The sequence below is a fragment of the Manacus candei genome, unplaced genomic scaffold, assembly GCF_025592945.1.
Source record: "Manacus candei isolate 608988 ecotype Guabito, Panama unplaced genomic scaffold, ASM2559294v1 h1tg000023l, whole genome shotgun sequence".
Taxonomy (NCBI): Eukaryota; Metazoa; Chordata; class Aves; order Passeriformes; family Pipridae; genus Manacus; species Manacus candei.
The window spans coordinates 19,775,600-19,798,995 of record NW_026138071.1 but is presented as its reverse complement, the minus strand read 5'-3'; the positions used below and the strand labels follow the sequence as shown (position 1 = coordinate 19,798,995).

The window sequence follows — 23,396 nt, the reverse complement described above, 5'->3', positions numbered from 1 at the left end:
TTTGGAGGCCTCTCATCTGGAGATGTCTAAAGAACACTGTTAATTTAGAGAAACTAAGATAACAGTTTGAAATGAAAATACTCTGTCTTTAGCCTAAGCTAACAAGCTCTTTACAAATTAAATGGAGGTATCAATTTCAAGACATTAAGGCCTTAAGCCAGCTTTCATCCTGGTATGTAGTGCACAAAAGGCTTCATATTCCATTAGCAGTGTCGTGTGCCTGCATGTGCCCTATATAAATAAAAGGAATGTCATACCTGAAGCATCTTCAGAGTAATTTTTACCTTGAAGGAAAATATTCGCAAATGTAACTAAATATCACAACCAAAACGTTAGAGCCATCTTGGCAGAACTACAGAATTATGCCATTATCATGGCTGAGGAGTTTTCTGCCAGTAGGGAAAGGGGAATTGGCAGTACCGTATCTCACGAGAGACAGGAAGACTTGACAGGTTGATGGGCAAGAGTGATGCAGACTCTCCCTCGGTCTGAGTGAGACACAGAGTCCTCCAACAACAACTGCCCCCAGCCAAAAAATGGTCTCAACCTTGTTGCCAGCCCTTTAGGTCCTCCTTGTGTACAACGAAAATAGTTTTGATTTTTAGCTTGCAAATCAATGAATAGGTTTTATTTCCTGCTAAAAGAGAGCTCAGATTCATCACAGCCAGCAAAACGCTTTCAGCCCTGGCTGAGCATCTCTCACAGCAAGCAGTTCTGCTGGTCAGTGCCTGCTCACCCACCCACCCAGGGCCACATCACTGTCACCTTCCTCCTCACGCCTCACTGCTCCCATCTCTGAATGATGGCCAGCACCTTTCAGCTCTACAGGAATAAATCTCCAGACCGCAAACCTCTAATATCCCTTCCTCCTCCTACCCCCAAGGCAACGAATTACACTCTATTTAGCTTGAGTCATGACTTTTCTTCCCATTTATAAACCATAAGAAGGGAGCACTAGAGGTGTCGTGAATGTAATCTGCTGTGATGAGCAAGGGATGCCTGCTCCACAAGAGCCATGCCCAAGGGTACCCACCACCAGGCACGCTCGCTCAGCCCAGAAAACACAAAGGTGCAGGGTCCCAGGGCAGGCCAAAGCTACCATTGTAGATAAGAAAGGGACATGTTAGGTGGGCGTGACAATCACTGCCAGTCACATTCACACCTCAGCATCAGCTTTCCTCACTGTGCACATATGGGCTGCACATCGCGCTGGTCGGCTGCACAGACCCACCTCTCACCGCAGCCAAGGAGAGAAAAAGGTTTCATTTCTCCACTGAAATGACCCACTGTACTGCCAGAACAAATCTTTTTTCATATACTCTCTTCTGGATCGGTTTTCATGTATACATTATTATTCAATGAAATAACTGCTTCTAAACAACATGTGTGACACCTTTTAAATGGCTGCAAATATTATGTGCATAGCCACATAAAGGGAGAGGGCAGAGCAGTCAGCTTAAATCCTGCTTACCTTACTGATTTTCATGGTAAAAGTAAAATGTATTTCTAAGGAACTGATACAATAAAGGCAAAGTCAATTTAAATTATAAGGAAAAAAATAAAAAAACTACTTAAGGGACTAACACTTTTCCTCCTTCCTGCATATAAAGATATGTGTATCTATACTAACTCTGGACACTACATATTTGATATGTATGTGTGTAAATTTAGACACAGGTACACAGCATGTTGTTATAACTCAGAAATAAAAACCAGAAGAAGTAAAAAAAAAATTGAAAAAAAAAAATCAGCCAATTTTGTTCAGCTACTTTCTCCTAGTAATTGACAGAAAATTCTTTATATTTCATCTTGGGGTATTAACACTAGTCATCATTCTCTGACGATATTTATATGAGAAAACTTCAAGTTACACAAAGTTGGTAAAGTCATTATTTCTATTGCAGAAAAGTATCTTCCGTCCTTTTCTTCACTAAATAACTGCCAAAAGATGACATTATTTCAGAATATTCCCCATGTAACACAGTTCAGCAGACTGTGGACGTAACAAATATTTTGCTTTGGTGGAATAAAAATCAGGGGAGAAAAAGAGAGAGAATCAGTTCATAAAACCACAACTTGCGTAACTGGTTTTGCTTAAATGAAAAACAAATCAACTGATCATTTCCTGGCAGATGAAGCATTACATTCAAACAGAATTTAAGAATTTTATTCTTTAATTATTTAGCCATATCCTTACTCCCTATCACTCTATTCTCTTTTTATTTAAAAACTTCTTTTTAAAGCAGATGTATTTTGAGGGAGAAACTTCGTCTCAAACTAGTACAAGTTTAAAAGGGAAAACATCAAAACCGGGTACAACATATTTTTAAAACTTATGTCCATGCCTCCTCTGCTGCTTAACTTTCTCTTTTGGCAAAACTATTCAAAGAATTTGATAAAACTACTAATATATTTGCTTAATCCCGCAGTCCCAGCCCTCCACAGATGGCTTTTATATGGATTTGTTAATAAATTGTTAATAGGCAGCGGCGCAGCCCTGGCAAGAGAGTTTCCTAGGTGAGAGCTGAGCCCTCATGAATCCAAGTTCATCACTCGCCACATTGCTAATGAGACAAGTGCAGCCCAACACGAGGTTAATTGTCAGAAGCAATAATCTAAATTAAACTGGCCAACATTCAAGTAAAAAGGTACCATTTAAAATGTCCTTTTCCAATGAAAGCAATCTCAGGAGTTTATTTGCCTACTCAATATAGAATTCCAGGTTTTAAAAAAAAACCTTCTTCTCCCCCTCTAAGGAACCAAAGTAATTATTTTTAATACAGTGACATATGTTAGACAAAAGTATTAAGGAGGGGGTTTCATTCCACTCCAAGTCTCCACGGAATTTTCCCTTATGTGATCACACATCTGAGCTCAGATTTTAACCAACCAATGAAGATTTTTTGTTACACAATCACTATTAGCTGATGAGAAATCTTTTCACAAATAATCCCAAAACATGGAAGATCTGCTGTGATGTTCCCAGCACTGAGAAATATAATCAAAACAACATGGGGAATGAAAGAAAAAAGCGAGAGTTCACAAAAACATTTGAGAAATGGCTCAAGTCAACTCAAAGCTCACTTGGTTTTGGCTGGGAATCCGGGCTCACAACAGCTTCAGCCTGCCAAAACAAATACAGCCACCCGTTTCTTCCCGATGCTTTCACCCAGGGAGGAACCTGCTCCTTTGCTTTCCCCTGCTACGATAATGACATGCCTGCTAGGATTTGATTGGGTTTCATATCCCTGCCTGCTTTTGAAACAATTATTATTTTGTTAATCATGAGAAGAAAAGGACTTAAGTGGCACCTCAGACTGACATAATAACCAATACCTTCCAGATAATTATTATGTGATGTAATTAAAATAATGCACATCATTTAGGCGAAAAGTTTAAAAATACCTTGGGGGAAAGTAGTTTGGGATATAATTTCACACAGGGAATCTGTTTAATTTTGGTTGTAACCATAGAGGAAAAACGCAGAATTTAACATAGATACTATTCACTTACCATACAGAGTTAGTATAAAAAAGCATATTCATCTAATAAAAATGAATGTTGTGGGTGCAGCTACAATGTTTTATACATATGTTTACCCATAAGAAATGACTGCAAGATGTATGGTAAAGTAGTTTTCAACTACCCTTTTTTGTATTTTTAAAATTATTTAATTCTTCATTTTTATTAAGAAAAGCTGATAAGTGGATACAAAACTCCTTTTCAAAGCACTCAGTCATCTATACCTAATCTCTGCCCTAGTGACAATCAGAATAAATTGGTTTTCAAAACTTCTTAATTTTAGCCTTGAACATGAGATCATTTTAAGGCGGGTAAAGCAGTGGAAAACCTCTCAACTGAATAATGATAAATGCAACAAGAAAGAATAATGCCACACAAAATACTAGGCAAAACAGTGGATTCAAGTAAGTAGTATTAAATAAATTAAAAAAAATTGGATTAGCTTTTAATGATATTGCACAAATGCCTTTCTTTTTCTAATACAGAGTTGAACTCTTGAATCACTACAAATGCCTTAGCCTAAGAGGTAGCTGGCAAACATGGCATGAAAAGCATCTTGCATTAGACTTGGCCAGTTCCAGATGAGGATGCTGACATGACCTATTTATAAACATTTTTACATTTCTCCTTTTTTAAATTCCCATTTGGGAAGCTGCTGATCCCTCTTCCAAACATATCAAATTCAATCTGCAACACAGAAGCTTTGTTACATTCCATTCCTTGGATGCATTGAACAGTCTACTTGCCTACTCAGGAACCCAAAGGGGACATACAAAATGATGCTCTCAGTGTACTAAAATGACCTCTGGAAGTTTGACACAAACTTGTTAACCAGCACGACCAACTGCAGCAAGCTTTAGTAGCACAGCTAAAGATGGTTTTTTGCAGACAAAGAGGCAGTTGCAAAACTGAGAAGATTCAAGGGTTCCTGAACTTTGATGTAGGTACTAATACCAGCCTACTGCCATGTTCTTCCTGCCTGATTCTTAAGTGCCCACAAAAGCAAACAGCAGATGGTCAATTCATAAGACCGGCAATATTGGCATAATCAAAGCAGACTCACTGACCTGTGCCCACATTCAGCCAACCAAAGGCTGATTGATCAACTGAGATCAACTGAGCAAAGACCAGAGATGCTTGAAGAGCACCTAAAGAAAAGACTTCACACACAAGGTCCCCTTAACTAAGGCTCTTCATGGTCCAAGGTAACATACTTACAAGAAAGATTTTCATTTCTCTTCCTGTGGAGGGGTTTGTTCTCTTTCTCCTTTTACCTCTGAATTTCCTCTTTCAGATGTGAGGAGTGAGCATTTTAGTGTTCATTTCTCCTCAAATATTATCAAATAACACAGTCCCACTTGAAAATGCCAGAAAATACTTTAATGAATAACTATCATAGATATAAAGAGATAGAACTCTTTGTTTTCAGCATTTAAAGAAAAAAAAAGTCCAAGCAGCTTTTCTAATTTCACTAAAAAGGTGTTAGGCAGCATCCAGTTTATCAGTTCTGTTTCTGAAGCTTACTCTTCATTCTTTCATTGCAGATTTGAAGAAAGACACAACTACAGTAAGGTCGGACTGTTAAGTAGTCAGGGGAGTCGAATAAGACAAGCAACATAGAACAGCCTTGGCCTTTTCCTTTTTGTCTCAAATGAAGAAATGTACCATAAAAGTCTCCTACCTGCCTGACACTTTGCACCACCAGTAGCCAAGGAGCAAAAGGCCCATTAGACAGCTGTAGAACTCTTATCTGGAAGAAGTGTCACATTTCCTGCCCAAATCCAAAGACACTGATCTCAAGCCAGCAAGCTATCCAGCAGTTACGTGGGCCAGATTTGTGAGGTTATAATTATTTTTTTCTGTCAATTTAAAGCTTAAACTGCAAATGCTTATTCAGTCTTATTACAGCGTTAAAAACTCAACCACACTGGATGATGACCACCTTTGCAAGGCTAGGTTGCTATTTATCACTACTTAGAATTAAAGAAAAGCACAAAAACAGATTTTGAAAACCTAAAGCACGTTCAAAAAATTACACTCTGCTTCAAGACCTAACACAGTAATAGACTCTCACAGGAATAGCTATTTCCCTGGCAAGATAGTGCAATAATGCAATTACTGCCATTTAATTAATTTATATTCTCAAAATCTGTCTCCTTACACTTTTTAAGTATTTTGCTTTAACATCAAGACAGGATTTTCTGCTCTGGTTTGCCATAGCAACCCCTGCAACAAATGGCAGTTGTCTATAAAAAGGGGGGACTCTTTGAGCATGCATGCATGGTTTAGTATGGTTTGTTTTAAAGGAGGTCAGAGTACAATGGACCTTTTCTACCGTGTGGGATTGAACACCAACAAATCTCACTTCAAGGGCTGCCACGCTCCTCTGCAAAATGAAATGACACTGCTGCTAAATCTGGATGTAATTACAGATATGAAAGGATGGCTGTGAAAGTTGCTTGTATCTTCCTCTCCCTCCTCTACTATAGATGTATTTGCCATACAGCTGTTAACATCCTGAACGAGTAAGATGCAGCAGGTTTAATATTTCCTTTCATTTTGTTTTAAGTGTTAGTCTACAGTGGTGGCTGTTAAAGCACATTTATCACTAAAGAATGAGACCTTTGTCTGTCTATTGCAGGCAGAGCTCTCCCCTGCCTGCCTGTGCAGCCCAGGGCAAAAGCTATACCGGGAAGCCTTGACCTCCGGCCTAACAAGGACACTTAGTAGGGCTAAGGGTAATCCTGACTCCTCCTTGCTCATTCAGTTCCTTGAGCTGTTTGAAGCAATCACTACCAACGCAGCTACATTTTGCGGTCGTATTATAAAATGAATCATTGTTCAACAGTCCAAGACTGCTAAACTTATTTTATGTGTGGTTTAGAGTCGAGTCACTGGTCGCTCATATCCCTCCGAGTTGTACTCCCTCCAGTCCAGTCGCAGTGGGGAAAGCGCTCGTCTCTGGCGCTAGTCCAAACGTAGGATGGTGTAACAGAGCAGCACTTGGCCTCTAGTACTTGTTCTCACAAGCTCCCCATGAGCTAGCCAAGATTTTTTTTCAGCCACTTCCATCTGAAGAGCCTTTACCTCAGAGAATCTCTAGCTTTTGTGCAGTTTTAACACGACGACTTCTGGGAATTGAAATATCTACCACTCCTTTTGAGGTACTCCAATTACACCCTCACAAACGTCACTTCTCACTACATGTTCCTACAGGCACAATTTCTGTTTTAAGAGTGCCTGTGGAACATTTGATGTTGGGATTTGGTAGGAGTGAATGAATGCTCCATTATTCACCCTGGTGGTGCAGCAGTGGCTGCTCTGAAGTTTTACAATGCAGCATATTGCTGTAATGACATCATATGACATCATAAATCTCCTACAATATCTAAAGCTTCTGATGAATGTTCCTACATAAGCACCTTGTTAATAAATGAAGAAAAAAGAGTTAATCAAATAAAAATCTTTTGCATTTGTACACTATTTAGAAGTTTACAGACAAGTACTAACCACTTTATGCTTTAAAATTAAAACTCTTTGCCTTTAAGTTCCACATGAAAGAAGGCACCATCTTGATTAATGGATGCAGTTAGACAGGTTACCGTGCTTTTCACCCTATGTGAAAACCTCACAAAGGAAGCTTCTCTGCAAAATATATGAATCTTAACTTGAATTAATATTTCTAAAAAGTCCTCTGGAAACAAAAAGTTACTGTATTTCTCTTATTACACGCAAGTGTTTATGATATTTCGACCACAAATAGTCTAAATTAACAAATATTTTCCCCTTCTTTTAAAACCTTCCTACATACACACACATATTAGTCAAGTTAAACACCAGCTTCTCAGCCCTTGCCAAAAAGGTGGATATTTGCCATCTCTACCTTCAATTAAACACACACAACTAAAGCAACACCATAGTCTACTGTAAGGCTCTTAACCCCAGGCTTCATGTCTTCCTACTCTCTACAGCTTTCTCCTTTCTCCAGCCTTAAGAAAATTACTTGAAAACAGGTCAAATCTTTTATATATTAAAAGAAACATGCCTCCCTACTTTCAGTCTTAGAGCTCCCATACTTCTGTCCTCTGAGGACATAGGTTGTCTTTCTCCATGATTCTGCAGAGGTAGGAGGATTCCTACAGGTAATTCCTCTTTTGCTGTCCCAGTCTAAGTCACTGTGTCTCAGGCATTTGCACAAGCAAGCAAGAATGAACCTAAACCCAAGCTTCTATGATATATTATAAATAACAACGAAATTACTCTGAAGATCATTAAACAAAAAATATCCTGCAAATGGATGCTTTCATATAAGGAAAAATATTCTGTAGTGAAATGGCTTTGGCCTATCCCTCCTGTAGCTAAACAACTCACTCTAAAATACCTGTATTGAGTTTGGCCTTCTGTATCAGGACATAGTTGAAAAATTATATGGATGAAACACCCCAAACAAACTCTTTGCAAAGATTCAAGTATAGGATCAGGAACCACAGACGTATATAAATTTACCTGAACCTATGTTACCTATGCTCCTAAAATGCCTCCCAACATACTACTTCTTCATACAAATTAAAAATATAGCTTGAGATACATCTGGAAAAAAAAAAATCACATTTCAAACTCTGCCCTCAATTGCATCAGTGGAAATCAAAAACTCCACTGACTTCAGAAGCATTTGACTTTATTTACAGTGCTGTAACTGAAAACATGACTTAATTTTCTTGCAAAGAATTCCTTATTGAAACTACAGCACAAGCAATTATGAACACTAACAGCATTGTGTGAGCTGATTTTGGACCCTACATCACAGCACTGGATGCTTGTCTAATTTTCTATTTCATTTAGCCTTCGCACCAAGACAAACCTTTCTAGTTCCATTTTTGGCCTGGTACAGCAGTACCAGAACATTGCATTTCAGTTTCCACCATTGCAAGGAATATTTGACTCTGAGATATGCACCATGTTAAAGTTTTAGGATTCAGGACATTTCTCTACTACTACCAGCTTTTTCATTACTGTTCATAACTCTTCCTACTGGGGATGTAAAGTCCCAAATGAAAATTGTCGGCTTGGACTTGTCCTGTCTGAAAAAAATTGTGTTCATGGTGAGCAGTTCTCACTTTGGGTCCTTTCCCATCTCTTTCTTTATAGGACATCTGATGGAAAGCACTGCTTTTCATAACCTTTGCTAAGCTCCATTAGCTCCCTTAAGTCACTTCCAGCCCCAGTCTCTCTCAATCCCTACATTGTTCTGCCAGAACATCAGTAAGATGCTAAATAGTACATGTAGTTTCAGGGAAATATCTAATCTCCTATTTTTGAAAGTTCAAATTGCTGTGCTGCCAACAGTAGGAACAGGCTAACAAGGTATTATTCAATACTGAAATCCTCTTTTTTTCTGGGAAGAATTAGAAAACGTATGAACTGTCCTATAATATTGAGTGATTTGCTGAGTGTGACTACGGTCCAGCCACACGCCATAGTGTACTACGGCCTTACGAGTTTGTAACGTACTGAGGTTTCTGCTTAATTTAAATCTGCTACCGAATCCTAATATCTACTCTCATTTCCCCATCTCCACACATCCCCCACCGGCACTCAGTGCCAAAGGCTGAGAAATAACAAAAGGGCCAGGGGAGGCCCCGGGCGTGTTCGAAACCAACACAGACCCACGTACGGTCACAATGTCGCGTGACTGCGCGCCCGCCAAGCAGTGTGCCTCGGAGAGCAGCACTGCATCCCAAAGTTACCAACCAGCTTCTTTTTGTTCCCAGCAAATTAAAATGCTTGGATTCTGTTCTATTCCACGTTCTCGTGCCAAAGACAGGATCATGCTAACAAGCTCGTGATGGAACCCTCTAAGAATTTTTTTTATCTCTACGAATTAAATTTTTATAGAGAAGTTGAAGCTCCCCTCATCAAGAGCCTCAGAAGTATGGGAAACAAAATGTCAAGAATTAATGTTAGATACTACACTCCCACATAGGGTTAATTTTTTTTCCAAACAGCACGCAGAAATCTGTCCCACCCATCAGATGAGCTACTATACTTCTATTAGTGTTCTGGCACCTCCTTCTGTACAAACATAGCCCTTTTTCTATAAAGCACGTTATATAAAAGACTTAATCCGGCAAGCACGGAAATAAGGGATTTTTTTTTTGCTTCCAGACTTGAACTGATTACTCCTTGCATCAGACAGCATCTTCTTTCTCCTAAATACTACATCACACAACTAGCTGGATCTAGAAAGACATTTAGTAGGTGTATGAGATAGGGGAAACCAGGACCAGCCTTCCTTTATAAAGATCTGACTCAATGGGCCAGTGATCCACAACAAAATTAGAACATATTCCATCTTTCTTCCTGTTTATCTACAAACTGCACCTTGCAACTGCTCTGGGAAAATAACTGCACGTTTTGTAAAAGACAAATGCTATGCTGATATAAGAAGTTATTTTGTCATAAACTGATTAAGTTTTGTATCTAAAAATACCTGGACTGCCCACCTACTACAGGACACACATACTGTGGCTACATTACTGCAAATGCAAATTTAGATACATGTCTTGCCATACTGCACATACCATGGTTTACATAGTTCTAAATACAGTTCAGTTAACAGCAGCTTGCATCCATTCCCAGTTCCTGGATACGTGGCCAGATAAAATCTCGACAAAATGCTAAGCAAAGGAAAACAAAGTACACACTGTCTATTAATTGCACTGGAGTTAGCACTGCCATCGTGTAATCCTTGCTGAAAACATGATTTTTTTTAATTTATTTTTTTAATTTATTGCGATCTGTTAAAAGCCATTCTGTTTAAACAGCATTGCACAATTTCCAGACAACCGAATCTGTGAAAAAAGCCTTATGGCTTTGTCAGGACTTGCCATATTATTATGGAGCAAAGGCTACATAAATTTATCTCCTTCTAATTCTGTAATTTTTTACATATGAAGACACTGGGGTTTTTTTCCATCTGCAGCTAAGATTTCTCCATCTCCCTTACATTTACGTGCAAAACAAGAGCTTATGTACAGGAGACACATATAAAAAAAAAAGAAAAGGATTCAGGAGAATCCTTGAAGATGTTTGATGGTAATTTTGTTCTGTAACAGCCACTCCTTCCGCAAAATCCACATTGTGACCATGGGGCATCACAGTGCCACATCAGTACTACAGCTGTACCTGCAAATACCTCCCAACCTTGTTCAACAAGTAGGAGGACAGGTGACAAGGGGTTTGCTGTACCTCAATGAGACAGTGTAGGTGCTTTCTAGGCCACCAAAAATCACAGTGCTGTTCCTCACAGTCATGACATTGCTATTGCAAACGGCATAGAAATGCTTGGTTCACTCTCTTCTCTTTTGCTTTCCCTCTCCCTACTTTCCTGCACAGACACACACTCAAAATTGTGAAGCATAAGAAGTTCTTGCAAAAAAAAAATTTTAAAACAGAGCTACAGAAAGCTGAGGGAAAACAAATCTCATGTTTTTATAGTAACAAAAGCATTCCTTAACCTTGTTATTGAAATGACTTTGGATTATTAGGCATATTATTTTTTAAAAGGGTAATCCACATTTTACCATAAATGCTGAAATTTTTGTCTCATATCACTCAAACCAGACCATGGAAGCTCTGTAGCTAAAAATCATTACTTTTCTTTCCTACTTGCCTTTCTGAAGTGCCATACTACCTTTTGGTCCCCTTCTAGAAAAATTCATAAATGCATACAATACATTGAGATTTAAACAATTTGGCATCGGTATTTTAGTATCTGGAAATAACAATCAGCTTACCAGAAGCAGCTTTGTATCAGTGAACTTCATAATAAAAGTACTTCTGGATAAATAAATAAAAGAACATCTCTATTATACAACACCAAATTAATCCTTGTGATAAATTTATTAATTCAACCCTCCAAAGGTCAATAGAATATTAATTTGTTCCTTGCTCTATGTAATGTATTAGGGTTTAATCTAATCTGGTTAAATAGATGTTCAGCAACATTCAAACAGCCTTGGCACCAACACTGACACGGTTCAGTACAAAGTGGTAAATTTACTATAAAATATTTTAAACTTTCAATGCCAGCATACAGTTCCTTAAGGAGTTACAAAATACAAATTTTTAATAATTGCCAGTTTCTACTGAATTCTGCCATAAAGTCAATATTCAATCCTCAGATTACTATGTCACTTCGCAGTGACAAACACCCAGTTGTTTCTGAAGGAGAATGCCTGCTGGTTGTGCTTTCAGGGCAGGGAGGCAGATTTGGTCAAGATTCCACCACAAGTCCCCGGGAGGGAAGGAACCCCTAACTCTGCAGCAGCATGGCACCCCCTTGGGTTATGCAGCACTAATTGGGCCACAGCAGGACCTACATTGCCCTTTACCTGAGGGAAATGCCCACATCCAGTACACTGTACTATACATTATCCCCGACAGGAACCAGCCCTGAAATCCCTCGCTGTGTGCTCCAGTCTGTACTGCAGCACCTCTTACCTAGCTGGAAACTACCATTTTACATGCAGCAAGTCACCTTTCTTCTGAGCTAAAGCACACTTCTGGAATCAACAGGTCTTTCCTCTATGAATAAAAGAAAAGTTGCATGTTTGATCCAAGAGGCAGTTCATGCTGCTTCTATGAATGCACATAAAGCATATTTCCCTTGGAACAGATTTATCTCATTCTGCATAAGGTTTTATTTGACGGGTGGGGCTGGGTTTTGTTGATCTAGGTTTCTTCGTTTCACGGCAATTAGTTGCAAAACACCTTAAGATGCATTGCTAGAATGACTGCTCCACAAAGAGCACTTTGTATCTTATTGTAAAATATTCAGACACTCAACCCAAACAAATGGTGTCTGTAATAAAAATACTGCCATATATCTTCATTTGTACTAGAACAAATCAGTTTTATTTGTTCATTCTGTGTTTTAGTGTCACAGGTCTCTTAGAAAAGATAATTTATAATTCCTTATGCAATTAGATATGAAATTAAGTTGTCTTTACTCTGGAGAAGAATTTATAATAAAGAGACCAGGTTCAACCAGTTCCATGGAAAATATTTTGATAGCATCAAAAAAGACAGCATAAAGATCTTTAGGGTTTTAACAAATTAACACATGCCTTTTGGGTAAATTACTGTACATGCTGTTAATCCTTTAATTAGGTTCTCAATTTCACATACACATTTGTGGTAGGGGAGATTTTTAGTGATCAGAAAATGCAAATGTATGGTGTTGCTATGCTCTTTGTTAAAAGAGATTTCAAAAAAGTTTAAAAAAACCAAACCCCTCCCCCCCCCAAAAAAATTATGTGTGATCCTTTATTTAAAAGCTCCACAATAAAATATTAATAAATCTTTATAACTATTACTAACAAAATACCACTCTCCCTTTTTTTATTCAAACAAATACAGCTTCCAAACTGAGAAAAATAGGACTTGTTCTCCACAGTTAAGCCACAGCAAAGGAAACTTTTATGTTCGTAATGCATGTAGTTTTTAGACCCATCATGTCAACATTTAAAAATATGTAATTGATGCTATCTATACAAATGGATACATAAATAGTGATGTTTGAAACACATTCTACGGTAGCATTTCACAAAATGACAATTTTCTCGTGCTGACTGCCGCACAATACTGCCTAAACATCTCCTTCCAGGATCTTGAAAAGATGCAGTATTATCTATAGCTCATTATTTGATACTTTTTTTTTTTTTCCCCTCAAGCATTTGGTGCATCCTCAGTTTCAACACAATATAAACACTCTTTCCCCCCACAGACTATTTCATAGATTCTATAGCTGGTGCCGAAGAAAAACCTACTCAGAAAGGCAGACAAATTGCCATCAGTTAACGATCCCTATGCCAAGGGACATTTTTAGCATGGAGTTGTCGCTGTGAAAGTAGGAACTATCTACTAGCTATCCCACATAATGATTTTTGTTAGAAAAAGGAAAAAGGCCAAAATGTGGCTAAGCAGCAAATATATTGTAAAAACAAAGTATGAAAGCAATTTAGCTAAGAATCCTGACTGGCACACACATCCTCCTCCCAGCCTGCTTGTATAAATTTAACTCTTTGTTGGTAACGTGGAAACAGCTAGGTGAAGACAAAGATGCTGCACCTACAAAACTGACAAATGGAAACAGAGCAAAATACAGACCCCCACATCTCAGGACTACTTTAGCTTTATTGTTTAATTGACAGTTACTTCATTCTAGAAGAATTATTTTTCAGTTGGAATAAAGTTGAAAGCAAAATTGCCTATAAATACACTTAAAATGCCCCGACCTCATGTCATTCAGTCTGATGAAATGCCTTTTTTTAATCACACCTGTATAAACATATATTATTTTAAGTTGTCTGGATAAATCAAAGGTATTCACTGGTTGAAAGGAAGACAGAGTATGAGCAATTCTCCACAAGCCCTCCACCAGTATGGAGAGGAAGAGAGAGACACCCAGCCAGAATAACCAAGTAGCTCAGCGGATGGGAGCAGGACACATAGACCTACTTCTCTCAGACACAGTTTGAATTTAAACCTTCACTGGTACTCTCTGAGTGGGTTTCCAGTGAGCAGGATAGTAGGCAAAAGGAGGTCACTAATAGCATTGTCTTTTGCTCATCCTTTTCCATTCCATTTCATTAAATGTAGCCATTTAATCTGCTGCAGACCCCCGATGACAAACAATGCAGGAGGGCAGATTGCCCTTGTAAAATTCAACCAGTAGGAAAGGACGCAAACATCAAATGCAGTTGCTGATTGACAGCTTCATTTTTATTCCAATAAGGACCAGGAGAATTAAAGCCAGGTCCCTTCTAAAATGCTCACGTACAGCACTGAAAAACCCTCTGAACTGATCCTTTGCTGTCACTGCCAGAAGGATCTTACCTGAAGAGATGATCAGACACAGAACAGGGATCAGTGTGTTCGCCTCTCATTTTGTTTTTTAAAACCAGGGAACACTTTCTGTTTAACCCCTTTAGATTTTCTACCCTTACTTTGTTAGGTTCTCAGTTTAAAAACAAACTGGTTTTCATGCTTAGTTTGTCTACGTGGTTAAAGGGGACTGAGAACTACTGCCTTACACCATGAGCCTGCAAGAGTTCCTGCAGCCAGCACCTTTGCTCTCCACATGCTCAAACCAATTCCCGGTCACACGTGCAGCGAGATCCAGACCGGGGCCCTGAAGATAAACAGATTTCAGGCAGATCGACCAGCAGAAAGAGCTCTGCTTTCTCCCCAGCAGCACATCCATTATAAATGCTGCATAGGGAACCTACACTCAAGGCAAAACACAGATTCTAAAGGTTGTACTTCCTAAGAAGCAGAAGCCAATCTGAGGGATGTGCCCTACCTCTGTTAGGTTAAAGAATGAAGCAGTTGGGGGTGGGCTCAGCTTTGTGCCCCAGTGGGGAACACAGATGGGGCAAGGCAATCTGCAGCTGGAACAAAAAGCCAAGCTCCTTATGCCACTGGGTTAAAACGTAGCTTCCCTTATCTAGAGTAGGGAATGGAAAAAAAAAATTCAGCAGACAAGAATGTCTAAAAAACTTTAAAAAAAAAAGGAAAAAAAATGGGGGAAAAAAAAGCTACGCTAACATGTTTACCAGCACCAGGTTTCTCTCTGCTCATACTACTGAATGCTTAAATATTAGCTTGTTAGCTAACAGACTGTTACCTGCACCTCTTTTTCCTTCTCTGGACAAGGAAGACCTACTCTAATCTAATTTATTCCCATTTTAAAATACTGCACTGCTTCATTATCAGATTCATTAAAAAAAAAAAAAAAGAAAACAAATTTTTTTTTTTAATTAAACTAATAAATAATCATTTATCAATTTTCCTTCAAGAATACCAGTAGTTCTTGGGCTTGTGAGTTTACCTGAAAAGTTGGGAAAGGAGACAAGAAACATCTGAATTTATCATATGCTGATGCTGGTCTGCGTTTTTAATTGAGTACACACAGGCCTTTCAGAGTGAACTTGTTTTTTACTTTACCCCAAACTGCTGTAACGGTTGTAGTGACATAAAAGAGCCTGTGGCTCCATTTCCCCAGCATTTTTTCATTAGTTTATACAACTGGCAGAATATATGAAAATCTTTCCCTGAAGAGTGCAAAGCTTCAAGAAACTTCTGTCCTGCGGTGTTACCTTTCTGCACACAGCCTGCGACATAAAGTGGATGGACGGCACTAAAGAATGCGGCCCTCATCAAACCAAAGCACAGATTTGCTGTTACAGCCTGAGCAACACTGCTCAGCAACAAAGAGGGAGACGGGAACAAAAGATTCAATGATTTCTACCCATAGCACAGTCCGAGTGTGATCCATTATGACCGTGGAACAAGCAAATGACACACACGCCACTGCAACAAGTTCATTGGAGCCCGCGGAGCTGTCACCAAAACATAACACACTTCAAAGCACTTGACCTCGAAGTCCCATTGCAGGTATGTGGGGTCTCACAGAGGGAAGGACAACAAGGTGTCTCACTGGGACAGCCAAAGCCTGCTCTGTCCACTCTGCTCCCCCCTTTCCCATCTGCCTCCTCTCCTGCTTACAAGCCGTGCTCAGTCACACACCACAAATGAGACGGAAAGCGGCTGTCACAAGTGCTGAGCTGTTTGGGACTACCTTTACTTACCCTCCTTTAAGCTGTTCAAACACTAATAAATTACCCATTTACTTATACTACCCAGATGTTTGCCATCTAGAAAAATAGATTGTTATTTGTAGAAGGTTTTCTCCCATCACAAGAATCCTGTAAATAATATATTGGGATCAGAACGCCAATACCACATGCTAACTTTTACACGCCAGCATGGGGAGGTGGCAAGGAAGATAAGGAAAGAGAGACACTTCCTGACCACTGGTCAGAAGTTAAGAACTTTCACAGTGAGCTTATCAAAATATAAAGTATTCGCTAGAGTTCATGTTGTTGGGCTAACGAGGTTACTTAACAGCACAAATGGAGAACTGGGATGACAAATAATGTGAAAGATTAATCTCTTAACTGAATTTTGAGATTTTGTTTCCATATATATACATACTTTTATATAAATATATATTTGTATGCATGTATATGTATAATATGTGTTTCTATATTAAACTATAAATATATTTCATATATATAAACCAAAGTAAAACTTAAAATATATTCAATTTATATATATATAAATATGACTTTCTAACATTTCTTTACATGCCACATTTGCCATAAAAAAAGCCACACTAATTTTAGCAAACCCTACAAATATAAGGAGCCTCATTCTCTGCTTCTTCTTTTATTTTTTTATGTAAGATTTCTTAAGAGTTCCAAGGAACACTTAAAGAGAACTCTAGGGTTTTAATTGAAATGGCATGAGATGCTGAACCTTTAACAACAGTGTCTTTCAAACCCTATGTCCATTATGCACTGAAATGCCTATCAAAAACCACAAAGAACGAAGAGGTTTTCAATATTCTCATTAAATTCTGACTTTCTCTCATGGTTCCTGTTAATTGAATTTCATTTACAGTTGTCATGAAGTTTTGTAGGGTAGACAAAACAGTGATTTGCTGGTAAATGTCTGTAAACAGGGAGGGAAATAAATATTTGAGAAGTACTCAGTCCTCTTTCTTGAAACATGAAGGAGAAAGACAAAGAATACAATTCAAGCAACGAACAGTTCAAGAAGCAGCAGATTTTACAAGGAGAACTTTGATCTGGATGGCTGAGTATCGCTGCAAGAAATCCAGCCTGCTTAGCAATCCCAGACAAGTTGTCATGGAATTGCATGTCAGAGTTTACTGTAAGATGTCGGTTTTAGTCGTACCCCTCACACTTATTACTGTTAAATGATTTGACTTGGGTCATTTACAATGGCACCTGCAAAACTGGAGAGAAGAAAGTCTAATTTACCCATTAAAAGTGTCCCCAGTAGAAGCAAGGGGGATAAAGGGGATTATTACTCAAGGTAAGGAGATGTTAATTAGAGATGGAGTAAGACCAAACTGCTGAAAAGAGGTGCGAAGAGGGCTGGGTGAGTTTCTTTCATTTGTTTTGGGGTGTTTTGTTTTAAGAGGCATTGGTTTAGCAGGCTGAGAATACTCCTGGTAAAGGAGTTTGAGCACAGAGAAATACAACAGCTTTACATGGATTGAAAACTCCGTTAGGTAAGACCACTACACCACCTCTGTTAAAATGAAAAAAGTAGCAGCAAAGAGTGACAGAGTCAGGAAGTGACCCAACATTTAGCTTGTTGATCGCTGCATTGTCTTGTTATTTAAATCATTATATTACTAGTGCCTCTCCTATTCATTAAAGTCACTATAATACTTACTAGGAGGCCTTTGATCACATAAAAAGGGAGCCACGACTCAGGCATACAAATGACACTGGCACTTGGCTGAGGGGTCAGATGAACCCAGATTATAGCACCCTTGTAATTTATTGTATATTATTCACAGGAAAAACCTGAGCTTAGGTTTCCTCTCATTTTTTCCATACCGCTACCTTGCACTTGAGTTGAAAATAGCATACCTGATCTTCCCAGCTACAGTAAACTTGACTGTATACATCAAGCACAGTTCAGCAGGGTTTCACTACACTTTTACAGTACCCTTCTTGTACACAAATATAAAACCAGCTTGTGCATGTGTGTTCAATACAGCCCCCAGCTGGTATGTTCTGCCTTTACCTTCAGTTGGAAGCTATTGTGGTTCTGGAGTCAGCACAGATGGGAATATTTCACAGGATCTTTCCCTACTAATCATCTGCTCAGGTCCTTCCAGTTGTCCCAGAGCCCTACCCTCTTGTACCAGCTTAGGCAAATCCATTCCCTCATCGGTATTTACACCCTTCAAATATTTGTACACATGGTTATAATCCCCTAAGGGGCAAGATGGCCATGCTGCTCTCACGAAGGTTAGTCTGAGTGGAGTCCAGCATTCCAGCTGCTGCATTCTTACACACAGCAGCCTGGAGTTCGGACTGATTTGCTAAACACCATCATATCACACAGATCTGGTCCATGCTTTGAAATAACACTAAAACTCAGGTTACGAGTCCAAGGAGCCTCCAGTTAACAGCAGAGAGCTGGGTTGAGTTCACATATTTAAGCCCTTGAAGAAAATGAACACACTTGCAGTCTGGGTTGCTTCCTGCCCCAGCCATGTGCACTATGGATCCAAAGCTCTTATGCGTCTGTGCTTTGGTTTCCTTCCTCTACAGTCAGGAGAGCCACCTTTCTCTCTTGCTGCAGCTCACTGCAAGGACACCTCCACCACTGCTGCAGAACACAGTGCTCTGCAGAAGCACCAAAACCAAGCTGTCCCCTGACTGCAAGCAATATCAGAGCTTCACAAGCAAGGCAGCTGAAGTAGGACCATTAGTCCTGAGATACATTTCTGGGTGTCATGAAATTTGGGCAGAGGTACCCCCTCAGCTACTCTGGTCAGGCACCGACCAGCAGCAACAAAATTCTCCTCTTTCCCACTCCAGTGATGCAAGGTTGACGGGGCTGAGCTGTCTGATCTGAGCTTACTAAACCACAATCCCCACAGAGTATGACTCTCGTCCCTGTGCACTATCGCAATTCCACATGGCAAGGCAAGATACTTAAACTTTTGTCATTTCTTGTTCTTCTACACCTTCCCCACCAACCACTGCCAGCCTCTCCTTCCAGCCCTCCACTCTGACCCACAGCTGTTTGCAGCCACAAGTCTTCCCTATCTGTAGTCCGTACACAGCACTAGAAGAAACTGGGTACATGAAGAGAGGCCTCCAAGATGCTGCCTTGGAGCAGTGACAATAACAGACACTGCCTCTTGCAATGGCTCTGCTCAAGGCAATACATTGCTTAAGAACCCTGGCTTGGCAATCTCTACAGTGGCAGGGATGGGAAAGATCTAATGTTTCCCTTGCTCTGTGTTAACTTCCCTCCGCTGTTTTCTCCTTCCTTCTGCTCCACTTGGCATCTGAGCACCATTTCACTCTCCTCTAGGCCCCTTTCCTCGTTGTGGCTACACACAGCAACTAACCCAAGCAACTATCTTGTCAGTACCCCACTAAAGCTGCCCCCAGGCAGCAATCAGGGCAGGCACCCCACGCTGCCCTGCCAACACATCCAGCTGAAGGACCTGGGGGAAGGCAATCCACATTTCAACAGTCCATTCACCTTGGATAACTTCTGCAGACAACACATACCAGTCTGTGGACCCACTTACAACAGCTAACAAGGAACTGGTCAAAAGAAAAAACATGTATCCACAAGAAAGCACACTATTTTCTTTGTCATGTGGGTTTTAAGAAAGTAGACACTAAAAGCATCAAACTAGCTCTGCCCTTCTTCCACCCCACACTGAGGAGGGAATCAGCTTTCACAGCAGGTCCCAAAGCTGCAGGACTGTACACAGGGTACACCAGATTTTGGTTACTTTCATACTACTTTGGTCCTAGCACTCAGTACTCTGTACCTCCTACGAGTTCCCTTCTCTTGCACAGACCAGTTAGAATAGCTCACTCATGGAAAAAAAAAAAATTTCATCCAGGCATGGAAATTTTAATAAACTACATATAGAACAGGTGCCCCTTTAAAGCATGACTCTTTTCCTCTCTGAAAGGCACACGTAGCAGGTTCCCTACTGTCAGGTGTAGACTCAAGTGATGAAAGAAAAATACATAAATGTTTATTAAACCTTTGTTGCCATTCACACCACCAACTTTCACACCCCAGTGCCAAGCTGTTAACGAATTCCCATGCTGTTCCACAAGATATTTCACAGCTCCTGTCAGAAAAGGGAAGTTTCACGAGGGCAGCACTCACTGGAAAAGTCTCTGCTCCCACCACCATCAACAAAAAACATTCACAACCAGCTGTTTGTGGAATAAATGTGTCCTGGCCAAACTGTGTGGGAATAAAGAGCTTCTTACAGTGAGGCATGGGCCACCTTCATGTAAACCTCGTGATACATATTTGTCTCAAGATTGTTTATGCTAAAGCTTATGTATTTACCTAATGACCAGGAATAAAAATTATCCATGGTCAGCCAAGTGACCACAAGCCAGTACGTGATGCTCAGGCCAGGTGGCAGCTGTGTGTGCGCAGATTACAGCTCATATGTTTGGACACAGCGTCACCTCCTCGGAGAACTCTGCAGCTCCAGGCTGCAGCCCTGGCCAGCAGCCCCATGGCAGTGCCCCTTTGGGCACACAGACCCCTCAGGGAGGCAACATGCCACCTACCACTCTGTGCCATGTTCCCTTTCTAGTAGCCAGGCTCTGCTGTGCAGCCAGGCATCGCGAGGCAGGGCCCTGAAGGCCGGGCACGCACCGCCTGCTCGAGCCTCGGTAGCTCTGCAGGACTGCCATGGTGAACCACAGCAAAGGCAGCGTGAAGTGGTACAGCAGTTCTCTCTACTGCCACAGCTCCTCTTTCCCCCCAGCCTGGAAGACTCTGTTCTAAAAAGAACAGGTGAAGGCACAGTGTTTCTCACAAGATGAAATGAAATTGCTGCTCCTCTCAGAGTCATCCAAAAGAAGAGGGGGGCAAAATGAAACACTTTCCCAACTCAAAAGGTGATAATTACGACATACTATGTTACAGCTTTTACAATACCAAAGCTTTGATAAACTCATTTACTTTGTCTCTGGAGGACATGGGGACACCTACTCCCGTCACCATTTTGCACGGCATGTTGCTCAAAGCTTTGAAAAATGCACCTGAGGATCTTCAGCTTCTCATACAGATCCTGTAATTCAGCTGATCATGAAGAAGAACTAAGTGACCGTTTATTAATGTGTATTGCTAATGGAAATCAATCCCAAGCGCTAGAATAGAAGCAGACTTTTCTTCCTACAGCCAGAATGAATAAAGCAAACAGCTTTATTTTTCTTCCGTTTTTAATATCAGAAAATTGTGTTCCCTTAATAAGTCCTTATAGCAGCAATTTAGCAGTATGCTTCTGTCAACTCTAGTTAACAGATTAGAACCCAATATTCTATTAATTTTCAAATTAAACAAAACAATCTCAGAAATCTATTGGCACTCTGTCTCTGTCTGTACCTCATCCCTCAGCTTACAGACAGCTAGCAAAGAGGCAAGATGCTACAGAACATGCTGCATACTTCAGCTTCATATAATAAAATCAGCATGGCCAGCAGTATTTGCTCAGGATGTCTAAAAGACTTTGGTGGATTGGTCCTTCCGTGTGAAGGTAAATAACCTGACCAAGAGATTTGTTAGCTATGGATCTTTAAGACATTTATATATATATGTATACATATATGCCATCTGATATTGTCTAGTGGAAGGTAATTGCTGCCTCAAAGATGAAAATATTGAAGTATTTTCTTTTAGACTAATTATAACAATTAGATATTTTATTTTCTAGTCAGGTTATTTGAGCAATACGTCAAGGGAGAGATCAGTAGCTGAACCTGCTCATTGTCAAAGCCTGTAGTTCAAAAACGCAGTGGCCATTTCCTCCCTGCACAGTGACTGATTTCCTTCGTGAGCCAATCTGTCTCTCCTCCTCACTATTCTCACAACAGAGAGATGCTGCAAAAGCAAGGTTCCCCCCAGTGAGATGCTGAGCCAGTGTGGATCACTGCACTGCATGGCATGCCTCCATGGAGCAGCTTTTCTGCAATGCCCATTCCCCTCCGTAAGTGCCAAGAATCAAATTTTGGCCACCTAATGCAGCATGTTCCACATGTTAGCTCGCAACATGTTGAGCAACTGTGTTAACTGAGATGGATAGTGCTGTCAAACAGAAAGCTGGCTCACCAGGATGGAAACAGTGGAATACGCTGACCTTTTACATTCAGAAAAAAAAGAGTTCCTAAGATGACACGAAACATTTAATATTAAAAACCAAAACAACTACCTTCTTGCAGAGCTTTTATTACCATATTATGTAAATAAACACATGTTCATGAGCTTTGCCTGTATAAAGAACCTGAGCCTCTCTCACAGAGCAGAGTCTGACAGAGGAAATGAATCACTATCACCCTGCTTGGAAAGAAGTTTGTACAAGGAGTCCATGCTATTAACCACTGCCTGGAACTCCTGGATTCAACACCACCAATGTTCCCTCTGTTCCCACGTTCAAATACCCAGCTATACAAAATAACTAAAACCAACGGACAAAATCCAAATCCCCAGGCAAAGTTGCTATTAAACTACTCTAAATGTGCACAGGTTTTATTGGTGATATGGAGATGAAACAAACCTAAAGGTTTCTCATCCAAAAGAATAAGCACTGAAATAACCTGTTTAGTATTAAAAAGCCTCTTGAAATGCAAGGTTCATTCTGAAAAGATTTCTCCCAGCCCACCACCTCCTGCCCATCTCCCTCAAGATTAGGATTTTCAGTTTGTTTTTTTTCAAGCTGATATTTTGGGTAGGGAAGGAAAGCTTTGTTTATTTTAGGATTTTGCTGCTAACAGAGAATCATCTCTAAGTGGAAGGAACTGTAGAGCTTTACACAGAGCTTTGTAGCAATATAGCAGGTAAGTGAAAAAAGAGAAATTAGCCTGCACATTTAGCCCTACAACTATTTGCCATAAAGAAAGCATGTATACATATGTAACCATTCTCTACAATGTATAATTTAAAATACGAAAGGCTACAATACTCTGTTCAAAATAGCCCTGCGACAAAGAAGAACACTGGATACCATCTAGCTGTACACCTACAGGTTCTACCCAGTTCTTCTGGGCTGACTTCCTGGGAGCAGCGACCTGCCTTGTGGTACAGAACAAGTGTGTCTGAATATGCTGACTGATCATTATCACCATATTGCACGCTTCAGCAAGATCTACCTAGTGCTTTCTAGGCAGGTTAACAAGGTAGGGCTTGTTGTACACCTAGTTTAAGATTAA

At 40.0% G+C, this 23,396-nt stretch overlaps 1 protein-coding gene across 5 annotated transcripts in view; it reads right to left on the bottom strand.

Annotated features, from left to right (window-relative positions):
• The window catches only part of SATB2 (SATB homeobox 2), a 131,618-nt gene that overhangs the window by 85,704 nt on the left and 22,518 nt on the right, over positions 1-23,396 (bottom strand). The window lies entirely within an intron of this gene.